Source organism: Thermobia domestica, chromosome 12 (genome assembly GCF_964235325.1).
Source record: "Thermobia domestica chromosome 12, izTheDome1.hap1.1, whole genome shotgun sequence".
Taxonomy (NCBI): domain Eukaryota; kingdom Metazoa; phylum Arthropoda; class Insecta; order Zygentoma; family Lepismatidae; genus Thermobia; species Thermobia domestica.
In genome coordinates, this window is record NC_137465.1 from 117,439,138 (window position 1) to 117,452,458 (window position 13,321).

Genomic DNA, 13,321 nt, shown 5'->3' on the forward strand with positions numbered 1-13,321 from the left:
GACAAAATAATCTGTACCTGTATTTCTCCGTACACATTTTAAAACTTTGCTGTAACCTATATATTGTTACGTTAGTATGTCATTTTACATGGCAAAAAGCAGAAACCTCTATATGTTCATCAGTAAAAGCTATAAAATAAATTGTATGCTGTGGTCATTTACGATTTGTTTGCACAGATGTGAAATTTCATATATTGATTTTCATCAGCTTCCCCAAATTAGTTAACTTCTCCGTTTCTAACAACATAATGATAAGCTTCAAATTTCAACACACCAAAGGCCGTATAAACAAACTCAATTCAAAAGGAATTAAGTTCTCCAACCTTGCATTATATTAAGAGTTTAGTTTATTGATCTTTTGGTAAAGATACTCTATTGAATTTTTGTAATCTTTTGACCTTATTGAAGAAAACTTAAGAAATGTTTCTGGTATTTTGGAATTATCTTTATCAAATGATTTCTTTTATTATTTTTGTTCTGGATATTGTTATTGTTAGGTGATACGTGGACCTACACTTTAACATGGGATTCTATCCACACGAATTTTTACTGAAAATTAAATCTTCGACCCCCAAGTCAAAGGTCTGTATGATAAGTATATAATAAAAACAAAGTTATTATTATTATTATTATTATTATTATTATTATTATTATTATTATTATTATTATTATTATTATTATTATTATTATCATCATCATCATCATCATCATCATCATCCAGGTGAATCTGTGTAAAAACTGACGTTAATATGTTCTCATTTGTTCAAAATAGTTTAGAAAGAAACTAATATTTTTACGAAAGTATAAATAATCAAAATGCGAATGTATATACTTACTTCCATCTTCTGAAAGGCAAAACAAGGTACGAGATAATTTTGTGTAACTTTTCTTATTATTTCATTAATTTCCTTAATTAATAATATACTGTTTGTCACAACTCACAAAATTTTGAAATCTTCAATTAGATTTAACAAGAAACATAAGACAATTACAATTTACGCACCAATTCATTAATCTTGTACACATTTTTTTATATATTAGCAATAAATGATAATTATTTGTAAAACTTTAACTAGTTTTTATATTGTTGGTACTATTAGATTTCAAGAAATAACTTTCTCTAAAAGATAGAGAGTTAGAATTTCTTTAAAATTATATTTTTGTTGAAAAAATATTAATAAATCATGAAAGAAACATAACTTTAGAATGTGTTGTAAGTTCACTTGTAAAGAAGTAATTTTCAAGTCAAGGAATATGCGTATTCTGGTCATAGGAAAACATTATTTTCTTTCACATGTTAGTTAAGAGCAAATTTTAGATTTCAATCTGTATTTATGTGGTCGTATATGGGTAAAAGGATTACTAAGCAAAGGAAGTGTTATGCTTATTAAAGTTGCTTAAATTTTTTATCTGTAATTATCGTAAATACATTCATTTTTTACTGTTCCATCCGTGTTTTGTTTATTTTAATTTACATTTCAAATGCACTGACCGCGTTCATCGTCAGAGTTCAACTAATTTAAGAAATTGTTGTACAACTATTGTGATATAATTTAATCTTCTCCCTTTCTTTTTAAATTTTACGTCCTACGCTTATGCAGGTTAGGTTAAAGGAGACGTTGATGATGAGAAATGAATGAAATGATGGAATGAATAAAGTGGGAGGAAACGGAAGAACCCCGAGGAAACCCACGCACACGGTGTTCGACCACCACAAAGCTCACTTGGCGCGAGCTAGGCTCGAACCAAGGACCCCATGCAACAGAGGTGAACACTCTAGCATTGAGCCACCGCGGCCCCCTAATATAATATAATCGTTACAATTTTACATTTCAAATTTAATCAAATATGGTTATAATTCACGGTTTCATTAAAATTTAAATATAACCGTTTTCTTTATTATTAATATAATTCTCTTTTTATTATTGTTGTAATAAAACATTCCAAATTATACTTAATTTTAAACCTCCCTCTCTGTTCAATGAGCTATCACGTAATTTTATTTCCATTGATTCATTTTATATCCATGAGTGGATCTGGGTATAACGAACACATTTTCAAATAAAATTTTATGTTGTTCCTCTAGTGCATGCTGCGCTAAAGCTGAATTCTCTAGTTGATGTATATCTTGTATGTTCCTCACGTCTGGTTTTCATTGTACGCTTTGCTTGTCGAATATGTTTTCAACCACATTCACATGGGATTGAATAAATACCTGGGGTGTTTAATCTTTCCTGTTCTCTTACAGAGCGTACTATTTGTTCGATCTCTAAATGTGGTATATGGATTGGTGTTATTCCATATTTATTTAACAACCTATTTACTTTACTACAGGTATTGCGGATGAAGAATGTGAATGCTAATGTTTGTTTTCTTTCAGAGGACCTGGCTGAATTCTGCTTCATGTTACATTTCAGGCTTTTTGTTAGTGATATCTCTTTCACTTTAGCCATTTCCTAGAAAAAACACGTTTTAAATTATGTATTTCTTCTGGAGGATACTCTTTATCAGATGTTGATTTCGCTCTGTGTAACAATGTTTTTAACATTGAATTTTTCTGGAATTGATGATGATATAAATCAGCTCTTAAGTACAGATCAGTATTAGTTGGTTTTCTGTGTAAGCTGTGACTCAACTCTCTCAAACTTTTCTTCATTTAATGTCTCCAGAAATGATCCATTTGCTTTATTCTACATCTCCGTTATTAATTTAATTTTGTGATGATTTTGAAATTCTAATAATGCATCCTGTAACTCTGTTCAATACAGTAACACATTGAACAAAGAAAAAGGCTTGAAATTAAGTGAAATTCGGAATGTTTTATTACAGTAATAATAAAAGAGGAGAGAATGATTATAATAAAGAAAACGGTTATATTATTATTTTTAATGAAACCAACATTTGATTAAAATTTGAAATGTAAAATTGTAACGATTATATTATATTAAAATAATTGTACAACTCAATATATTAAATTATATTATAATAATTTATAATTTCTCAAATTAGTAAAACATTGACGATGAACGCAGGCGATGTGTTGGAAATGAATATTAAAATAAAATAAGTAAAACAAGATTGAGCACCAAAAATTAGATTATTTAATGAATCTATGATGTTTACAAAAGCATAAATATTTTGCATTGATTTGAAAAAGTGTTTGACTTTATATAAGAGAAATTACTTAATTTGATTACAAGTTAAATGCTTCAAGCTCAACTCTGTCCATAAGGTCTTAGCTTGCCTGTACATGCTTCTATCTGCACTTACCCTGCTTTACCTCATGCTAAACAGGTCAATAACAACATAGTTTTCACATGTGGTTAAATGGAATTTTCTTAATACTTTAGTTTTACTATGATTATAATCAAGCGACACATTTGTTTTTATAAATAATGATGGAAATTACTCTAAAATTCAAATTTTTTAAAACTAACCTTCACCTAAAAAAAAAACAACAAAATTATGCTTATTTCACACTTTATTAACAATTTGTCAACAACGAAGAAATTTTGAAACATGTTGAGCTTCAATGATTTTTTAATGAAACAGTTTGGTTTCCTGTAATAAAATATTTTCTACGATATCATATTTTTTGGGGTAATTAGCTATCATTTATGTGTTGATGTATGATGCAACATGCACAAAATTAATACATTTGTATGAAATTTTATATTTATCTTATGTGCGATTTTAAATATAATTGAGTATTTCAATGTTTTGTGTGTTGTGATAGATAGCATATTAATAAGAAATTCCACTAAATAACACGGAAATTGGCAGCAAAATTAACTCGCATCTTATTTTGTATTAGAATAGATAGCGTCAAGCAAGCATAAGATTTCTCTTTAATGAGTTATAAACGCCAGTTATCAGTTAATGTATTCTTCATAATTTGAATAGCTGGGCTTACGAGAGAGGGTGGAAGCATTAGCGACACTATTGGCATACTACGAGTAATAAGTAATACTGACCTGAGACTAATCAAATGCTCATATAAAGTATATCGTAATATATGAAAAACAAACGTAAACAACACAAAAAATCGACGGAAAATGACTAGAGGCTTTTGCTATGTGTTCGCGGAGGAAAATAGGTGAATCAGAGAGGAAATTAATGAAAAATTGCTCCGAATAGTAGGGAAGAAAATAATTTAATTGGAAGTAATTAAAAAGTGGACTAGAAATTGGTTTATGACACTGCTTGAGAATAACTTGTATTTTAAGACACTTGATAGAAGAAATGATGGAAGAAACTGAAAGAGGGGAGAAAAGAATGCAACTGATGGAACTTTTAAACAGGGTAATAACCGCTACTTTAAAACCAGAAGCGGTTCGTTAGAGAAGTCACAGCAGTAAAAATTAAAATTTTACCCCGTTCAAACTAAGGAAAGAAAACTGCCTAATACACTAATTATTAAATACAATTGGGTTCAAGAATCAGTACATTAGGTAAGTTCTCTTCGATTAATTTGAAAATTAAAACTTTATTATTATTATTATTATTATTTTATCGATGTGACTTCTCTCACGAAATGAAAGTGTCAGATTTGCTACAAGTGACTCGCCAATGTCACAGTGATGATTATAAAAATAATGACGTGTTTTGAAAAGCTACTTTTAAGAAGACACACGTAGTTATTATTATTAATTACACTTCTTTTTCTTAAATAATATGTTGACATTAATTCAGTATGTCATCAGGATGACACAAATGAACATAATCAATTAATAATATCCAGGTTACCAGCTGTGTGTTAGGTCTATTTTGTACATATGTTTAGCTATTGATTCTTTTTTCCGGTGATAACTGTTCCCATATGCATTTATAAAACATTAGGATCTATTGATGGATATATATTTTTTCAATCTTTATAATATAAATTAAAGTAGAACTCCCATATCTAAATAATTGTCTTAAGCACAATACTATAAAACGTATATATATATATATATATATATATATATATATATATATATATATATATATATATATATATATATATATATATATATATATAGAGGGTGTAACATAAATGCATGGCCAAAAGTGATGAGGTGATTGCGGACATGCAAATAAGTAAAAATGTTACTATAAACATGGGTCCGATGACGCTTTGTTTCCGAGATACAGGGTGTTGAAATGTCGAGTTCCTCCAATGGCTCACTTTGGGAAAGTGAATGGAAATGTTCAATATTACAGGAATAATACAATTAAGTGGAATTATGCCTGTATAAATACATTTACACTAACATAGAGAATGAAACTAATCAACATTTGAGGTTATTTAATGGTCAGTGTTGCCAACCTGGTACAAAATGTTATGTTTTCAAATAGCATTAGAATTCCACACGAAGTGTGTAACATTGTTACCCAATAACATTACTTTGTGGCGTTTATCATTTAATTACTGTGTGCCTCCATACGTAAGTTATTCTCATGTGCATTTATTTGTAGCAACACAATAACACTTTCATACAAGGGTTGTGATCTATGAACCATTGCTTCCTATTGTGTGCCGTTAATTGACTTCACACTTGGACGCTTGTCTTTTGAAAACGAAGCGGAATCTGTCCCATGTTTAGGAACGTTTTGATGTCAGCAATTATATGCTAACGTATTGAAAACATATCACTTTCACTGCAAGCCAATAACCTCAAATATGTATTAGTTTCATTCTCTATGTTAGTGTAAATGTATTTGCACAGGCTTAATTCCAGTTGGTTGTATTATTCCTGTAATATTGAACACTTCTATTCACTTTCCCATTGGAGGGATTTGACATTTGAACACCCTGTATCTCGGAAATGAAGTGGCATCGGACCCTCGTTTATAGGAACATTTTTACTTATTTGGATGTCTGCAATCACCTTGTCACTTTTGGACAAGCATTTATGTTACACCCTGTTTATATATAAACAATAGATTCAGGTCTTACCTTCTTCTTCTCCTTCACATTAACTCATTATCTACCTTGGCGTGTCCAATATTTAAAATACTTTCGGCAGATTGTACATGAACATTACTTACTTTCCAACAAAAGAAAATAGAAATACTTGAAATATATCAATACATCACTGGAAATAAACCTCCTTCAACGTTAGTGAACGCTTAATCTCTTAATACTTTTGAAATTGAAACACTTTTGCACGTGTACCCATCTTCACCAAGGGCTTGGAAGCAATCCCCATCAAAATTAAAATTATTTCCACCCAAAATTTGCTGTCCTGCTCCCAAATTTACCATTATGATCTCATTTACTCGTATTCTATCCTAACCCCAATTTACTATTCTTCATTTTATTCTTTCATTTTCAATGAAAACATATAACCCCAAATAATTTCATGGCGCAACCTGTGCCCTAAAACCCCGCTTGTGAGCACCTATACGTTTTTTTTTCCTTACAATATTCAAAATATCGATGGAAATTATCATCAAGTAACAGAAGTTAATAATTTTTAAAAAAATTAAAATTTTAGGACGATAGAAAAATAAGAAATTGCCTTAAAAGTATACTGTTTGATAACGGAGTTAGTGAATGGAACGTGTATAAAACTTCTGTCTTTCTCTTTGGTAAACAGAAAACAGTTGACAAAATATATACCATGACTATGATTGACTACTACTGTTGAATTCTATTTGAAAATTATTAGAGTCTAAAATCATTGATATTTTGGCAATCCTCATTTTTATAAAATAAAAACATATTTTTACGAAGTTCATACAACCACATATTAAAGTACATAACATATCGAACGACTTAAAACTAAATAAATCAATATTTAAATAAAGAAATCAAACGCATGACAAATGTCAAAAGATATATATTTTTTTATTATTACATTCAAAAGAGAACATGCATAACCACCATACAAACTGCAGCTTTCATTATAAAAATGCATTTGTATGAAACGAACGCACATCATGCATACTTAATAAGTGCATCATGCAATCCATTCAATAATTAAAGTGCAAACCCAAACATCAAGGTTGCTCTTTACTAATCATTCCTATAACGTAATTAGAAATTGTAATTCTGTCATGCTCAATTTCCGCTTTCGTAACGGAAAATGTCTCCTATTTAGAAAATTAATCTTCCGTGATATATGTTAGTAATAAATCTTCACTGTCACAGCAATTATATTAAGCTGGAGCCATGTAGGAAAAGGATAAGGAAAGGGGATGCAGGTTGTCTCTTATGCTCTAAGGCTGTGAAAGATTTTGAGTGGGTTTGATGTTCTACATTCATTCCATTTACAAGTTTCTTTAGTGTTGTAGGAGCATTCTACATGTTACAGAATACGACATATATATGTTACATTATGTTCTATTACAGAATACCATAAGCTACGTTACATGTGGAGTATTAAATCATTTCTAAGTTTTCTGCAAAGTACAGAAATTCAAAAAACATATTTACTATAACAACCGTTTTTCTCGTTTATTTTGCTCTGATGACAGTGAAAAAGATGCTGAACAAAATCGAGGAACAGTAATTTTCTTAAAGATTTCTTAAAGACCATTCGACTCACAAAAAATAAATAAAAATGAAGAAAGGAAATGAAACACAGGGTGGCCCAATAAAACCTGCCACATTTTAAAGGATAATGAAACAAGAAGTATTGCAGATAGAAAGTTGTTTTTCCAAAAATAGAAATGACATTGAAAACAGTTTGGGTGAAGTGTAGATCTTGTAAAATTCTTCTTACGCTCTCCGTAGGAAATCTAACAACTGCAGCATGATTTCTTGCACAACATTTTGGTGACTGCAAAACAGAGTCTTACAGCCTCAATATTCTCAGACGTACGAGCACTTTAGGTCAACCAAATTATTTTTCCCTCAACGCTGAAAACGTTCTTAGAAATTCTTGACCCACTACAAGATAGTCTTCTGATCAGGAATACTTTTTAAGCGAAAAGCTCTTTCCACTGTAATTACTAAACTGCTGCTTTTGAAAAACATTTCGACTGCGTACTGTACGCACAATGAGTTCCTGACCAAATAAGACCATAATGACTACTGAAAACGACAGCGGTGACCACCACTCCTCTAGCTTTTCTACTAACAGCGCTATAATCGATCAAAAAGTGCGAAGTTTTATTAGGTATTAACAATAATTGTATTATTAATCGTTGTATCATTTTAACACACAACACAAGAGAGTATTCAAATCAGAACAAGATAATTGCAAACTATAGCATTTTATATTTTTAAATAAACAAGTTTTTATCTCGAATACTCTTTTGTTTTATTGACCTTCAAAATGTGGAGAATTTCATTGGGTCACGTTATACAATCGCTTACAATATTAGAACTAGATGTTGCTTCAAAACTGGAAGAATTGAAAAAAAGTAGATTGAGTTAAAATCAACAATTGTATCCAAAATCGAAATTTAACTATGTATATTAGTATATAATACTGAGACAAAAAATTCTAAAAATCCAGGATTCTCTAAACTCTTAACTCTAAACTCTAGTCAACCCTTCAAAGAATGCAAAACAGCAAATATTATGTGTCTAATATACGTATACATGTATGTATACACAGCAGAGATTGCAAAAAGAAAAAATCATTATTTGCCAGTGAACTCAGACGTATGACTGTTGTGAGATGTACTGCTTTTACGTAAGATTCCTTGTATAAGTTTTTCAAGAACAAAAATGATAAATTTATATCAGAACAGTTGTTGTCGTTTTGTATTAAATATGTAAAACTTTTTTATCATTGGATCAAACATTTAACCATCTAGATGCCTGTTAATTTAGTTGTCCTATATGGAAAATAGAACTTTAAATATTACGGAATAGCTAAAAATGCCTTAAAACTACATGTTTTTCTCTTCTCTTCGGGATCTCAATACTATATATCATACATAAGAGTTTCTAGTATCAGACTGAATTATTTTGTGTGGCAGTTTCTCTAGCATTTCCATTTCCTTCCTTAAACACAATAGTTACTTTAATAATTGTACATAATACCCAAGGTTAGGAGTTTCAGACGAAGTTTTCACATGAAACGGGGGAGCGAAAAGATGCTAAAAATAAGACAGAGAAGGTTCTATTTCCTATCTTATACCATTTTGTTTAATTGAAAACAACTTAATAGAAACTTTGTTCATACATCTTTACTTCCATTATACCCAGGTAGTCAAGTTTCAAGGACGATATTCTCACTGTTTCACGGATTACAGGTTGTTTATAAAGCAAGGTTGTTAAAAACAGGAACGTACGCAGTGGTTCTTGCGGTCCAGAACTCCCCTCGAAATCTCAACTTTTCTGTAAATTTAGTCTAATTTTAAGATTAATTTGTACAAATTTTAATATAATGTATTCTCATATTGAATTTGGATCCTCAGAAATAATTCTTATTGTGGATCTCCAGAAGTAAAATGTATTATTTTCTTTTGGGTAAACCTCACATAAAATACGTCACAACCGCCCCCCCCCCTAAAAAAAACTATCTACAAAAATAAATTTCCAAATTTGGATGGAAATGATAACGTTAATGTATTTATAAAGTTACTTTCTTCAATCGTATTTCTCAATACACACCTAGTTTCAGAATTAGTTTAAAATATATATTTATAAGAGTGGATCTTCAAAATAGAGTAATAGTGAAAGAAACATGTTTGATATCCATGCATAACAAATTTTATTCATGCTTGATCAAATTCGCCGTAACTGTGTTCAACTGTCATTTGGAACAAAAAAACAATGCAGTTACATTGCCTTTGTATTTTCTATTACATAATTACGTATTGGTACAAACAAATAATAAAATATCTTTCTCCATGTGCTAGTGAATTACGGATCCTCGAGGCTGCGGCAGAAATTATACCAGCCAGCTATACTCGAACGAGTGTTTCGAGCCACAAAGCAGCGCTGAAAAACATGTGTAAAGTTGAAAGGTGATCACCTTGAAATTTACTTGTTTCTTACAGTACATATTTCTGTATGCGTGAGTTAAAGTTACAATTATCCGGTAACCTTTTTTTAAAAAAATGCTGAATCATGTTTATAGTAAATGAACCTATTGATATGCTTGTCCTTACGTCAATAAAGTTTTTGTAAATTGAAAAGTTAAGTGACGTTATAGACATCCTGTATTTAAAACTTATTTTCCTAATAATTAGTAATAGTCGTCACAAACTCATAAATAATAATAATTGCTATTAATTTAGTTTAAACTTATCTTGGTTATATGGTTTTCGAATTACACATATTTTCTAATTCTAAAGTAGCATATTTTTAGAAAATATGTAAAAATTGCATACAGTCGGAAGAGAAATTACGATTTAATTAAAATTCATGCCAGCGGATGTAATGTTACTAATTATAAAGGAATTAAGGAAGATAGCGGTTTATCTAAAAAACTACCGTCTCAAAGCTGAGCGAAACACAATTCAATTTAGTTTCATCTTAAGAATCTTCCTTAAGTAGCGAGAACATAAATCTAATTACGTAGAAACAGTTTCTTCAAACCAAGTCTTGATTTATTTTTTTTACTTTCGATCGAGGATGAGAATGAAGAAAGTATGTTGATCGTGGAAAAATGGATTCACACGTTTCATGGACCCCCACACGCCGAAAAAGTGATTTTGGATGCCTGTCCTTATATTCGGTCGTTTTGACATATATATATATACATGTCTAGAAGCCATGCTGTTCAACGTATGCGAACCAAATTTTAAATTTAAGATTTTTACATGATTACCCAGGGGATAAACATTTTCTCTTTATATCCCGAAATAAGTTGAGTTGAGTTGATTTTGAGTTTAACGTCCCGTTCAGCAGCGAGGCTATATGAGACGTGGACCTACTGATTAACGTGGAATCCGAACCACATGAGCTCCCGCCGGGAATCGAACCCGGGTCTCCCACGCCAAAGGCGCGTACGCTAACCGCTTAGCCACAGAGGAGCTCCTCCCGAAATAAGAATACTATACTGAAGACTGGTTTTTAAAGTAAATTTCACCAAAATAATTCTAACGATTTTCTTTGTATCGCAAGAGTATATTAAGTATATTAAGAGAAAAATTGATTTCTGAAAACTAACGCTACAGGCAGTTTAACTTATAACACCAGAAGTTATCATACTATAATATATCAAAGAACTAAAATCTAAATATATAAAATTGAAACTGACTATGTTTGTGGCTCCTAATCTCTTGAACCACCCCACCGATCTCTATCAAATTTTCAACATAGATAAGATTGGAAATAGGGATGATTTTTATCATTTCACTTTGATGGTAAAACTTTGTGGAGGAGAAGAGGAGATATATAAAAATGATCCAAAGTGACATATATTAGTGTCGAATCCATAGTTTTCGGGGTCGCTGAGATGAATAGTGGCACTTCCAATTACCGTTTAAATCCAAATTCAGCCCCACAACTTGGGGAGGGGAATATATATATAATGGGAAATGACCGATATTGGTGCTGAATCCATAGTTTTTGGGATCGCTGAGACGAGTAGTGACACTTCCGATGCCGTTTAAATCCAAATTTGCCCCTTTATGTCCAAAATAAAAGTATTCTTCTCGTGCGAAGAACGAGCATGCTGCTAGTCCTATTATACAGCTGATATACAAAATATTAAGTTAAGAATGGCAGAAAATGAATTTTTCATAAAGCATGACCTGGACTCTCTGTCCACCTGAATCCTCATCAAGATTTTTTATTGGTTCCCTAGAAAAGAGGAAAGTCTTTCCGATAGGTTGGGATCATGATAGATTCTTGGAAGTAGGCAGTCTTCGCCTTCACGTTTCTCCCACCTTACATACTTCCAACTTTTCTTCGTAACCGTATCTGGTGACAATCATGATTCCCTGCAGAAGACTCTCTCTGTTCTGGCTGTCAAACTAGGTACATCCCTTGGCAGAGGTGTCACAGTACGTATTTGGCTGGAAAGTTACAATTACGCGTGAGATAAATATAGGTCTTTTCCAATGTGAAAATCGTCTTTCATTTTGACATTTGCTAAGGGTCACTCGTACAAGTTGTCTTGCTTTCAGTCATACTCCGCAGGAAGAGGCTTTGAGCCAGGATCTTGTGATGAATTATTCAATAATATTGCTTATCTCTCAATTAGGTCTTAGGATCAACTAATTACTAATTACTAGGCTACTATTTGTTAGTTTAAGCAAGGAAACTTTCCTTTAACTTCACTATCTTGCATGTGTAAAAATATTCTGTCCCCTCACTGGAATCGACCCTCGGACCAAGTTTTTGTGAAGCGAGAGCAGTGGCGGATCTAGCCCGGGACTGAGGGCCTAGCTTCCCTCCCCCAGTTTTTGAGTGACCAAAATAACTTAAGCTATTATTTATATATTTTTGAAAGTTCGTAGTAAACTCATGGTATACGTGTCATAGTCTGTCCCCAGTTTTTACCTTCTAGATTCGCCACTGAGCAAGAGGGTTAATTATTAATCTACATTAGAAACAATAATAATAGTAATAATAATCATAATAGTTCATTCGGAGCAAACTGGCAAACGAGCTTGCTTTTGGTGGACGATTTCTCGAGTTTGACTCTGGGTAAGGGTTAATTCACAAAAGAAAAGACAAAGAAGTGAGTCTGATCTCACTTAAAGCAGTAATTATTATTATTATTATTATTATTATTATTATTATTATTATTATTATTATTATTATTATTATTATTATTATTATTATTATTATAACACTTACGGGATTGTCACCAAAAAATAAAATAACTAAAAGCTTTTCATCGAGAGTTTACGTTCTTTTACATTAATAAATGCAAATATAATAATAATGAATAATACACAATGGCCAGCATGATGTAAGTATATTATACAATAGACACCGTTATCTTCCTACAACAGTTGTAAAATGCTTTATAATAAATCACTGAACCCTTGACCCCAATTGTATAACATACCACACACACATACACACAAATGGAGGAATAGAGAACGAAAGAAAGAGAGCTATTACGTCACTTTTATCTCCTATTCACACATATGCGGTTGACGTTTATTCATTATTATCTGTTTCTGAGCATTTATATTTAATGCAGTATTTTTCCGCCAGCTGCTGGAGCAAATATTATAGTCGTTTTTTTACATTTAATTAACACAATTTAAAGTATTCAAATAGTCTTGTGTATTCCTAAAGATTATACACCCAATAATATTGCTTGTTATCTTTTTTGTCTTCTTCTTCTTTCTTTAACATGACAGTCACGTTTCACCCTTTGTGAAGAAGTAATATTCTAATGTGAGGCATTTTATATTCAAGAAGGTTTAAAAGACGCCCGTCTTATTCTTTATGCTCAAACACGCAAAAGGCCAC